At 44.2% G+C, this 1,518-nt stretch overlaps 1 long non-coding RNA gene across 1 annotated transcript in view; it reads left to right on the top strand.

Annotated features, from left to right (window-relative positions):
* Positions 1–793: 793 nt before the first annotated feature.
* The window catches only part of LOC115070048, a 28,155-nt gene continuing 27,430 nt past the window's right edge, over positions 794–1,518 (top strand). Inside the window, exon 1 of the long non-coding RNA XR_003849251.1 lies at positions 794–888. This is a non-coding gene — a long non-coding RNA (uncharacterized LOC115070048). The remainder of the gene's footprint in view (positions 889–1,518) is intronic.

Consider the following 1,518-nt stretch of genomic DNA (forward strand, 5'->3'; position numbering starts at 1 on the left):
TCCTATGTATAATTTCTCAGTAGGTTGTAGGAATAATATGGTTCTCACTGGTTTTCAAAGCTAGCTAGGCATAGTTTATCTCTCATATTGTCTCAACCCTCCATCATGGTTTTCCCTCTTAAGGTGCCCCCATTGCCCCCCTTTATCCCATAATAATACCCTTCTCCTGTGGACCTACCTCTCTTGAGCATCTTCTTTCCCTTTAATGCCTTAGGTTCCTTGTATATCCTTCCCTCCCCCTCCCTTAAACTAACCCAGTTTTTATCCATATCTCCTTTATTAAGGCCTGTTTCCTACTGTTCTTCTCTTTCAGGTTATTTCTTTTCCCTTACCTCCCTGTTTCCTTTCCATTATCCTGGTTACTGTAGTTATGTCTGGTTGCATACTTATTTATCAGAATCTGGTTCTAGGATCCACATATGAGGGAGAACATATGTCTATTTTTTTCCTGAGTCTTTGTTGCTTCACTTGTATAACAGTTTCTAGTTCCATCAATGTACCTGCAAATTTCATGATTTCATCTTTATTTACTGCTGAGTTGTTGGGACATGCTGTCCTGACCTCCATCTGCACCTCCCCTGCAGTGACCTTTTGGGCCTCGTGGTTCCTCATTCTCAGAGTTGTTTACCAGCTCATTTTTGGTATCAGGTCCTGAGAACACCATGACCTGGCACCGACCCTGCGGTCATGTGATGGCTCCCCCGCCCGTTGGGTCAGCTGCCTTCTGGGCTAGGGTATAAAAGCAACCTGGGGCTGAGAAATAAAGGCTTCTTCTGCTACACTAAAAGTGTGATTGTCTCTTCAATCCTGACGTCCTCCGCTCAGAGATCAGCTTCATGCCTCGCAGGCGTTGCAATTGGAGGTCCCACCGAGATCTAAGAAAGAGAGGTAAGCGGACAGGGTCATCCCAGGCTGGCAGGGATGTATTGGGGTTACCATGGGTAATACTAGCAGTAAACAGGAATTGCAATATCAGGTTAAGAAACTGCTAAAAGAACAAGGAACAGCAGTAAAAACAAAGACAGTAGACACATTCATTAAAACAATAGCAGAGGCCAGTCCCTGGTTCCTAACTAGAGGGGGACTAAATATCCCTGACTGGGAACAAGTAAGACGGGATTGTCAAAAGAAGTTGCAAAAGGAAGGCAGTGATACCTTCCCAATAGCTACATTTTCTTTGTGGCATCTGGTTAGAGATGCTTTATTAACAGACAAAGTGAAAGTAAGACAAGAACTTGAGGCAGTGAAGGAAGTTTTGTAAGAAATACAGGAGGTGGAAACCCACCGCTCTTTGGGATCTGCTGATGATCTAGACCAGGAAAGAGGGGCATGTGGAGGTTCAGGAGTCTTAAGCTCTGCCACATCAAGACCACATAAACTGGGTCCCTATGACCCTGAATCTCCTGAAAGTAGTGAGGGAAGCTCAGAGGAAGAGGAGGAGGAGATGCTTCACAAGGAAATACAGGAACTAAAAACAAAACTAAAACTTATCAGGTTAAAGGAAAAGACACATCATCC

This window comes from Nannospalax galili, unplaced genomic scaffold (assembly GCF_000622305.1).
Source record: "Nannospalax galili isolate Female #2095 unplaced genomic scaffold, S.galili_v1.0 scaffold895, whole genome shotgun sequence".
Classification (NCBI taxonomy): Eukaryota; Metazoa; Chordata; class Mammalia; order Rodentia; family Spalacidae; genus Nannospalax; species Nannospalax galili.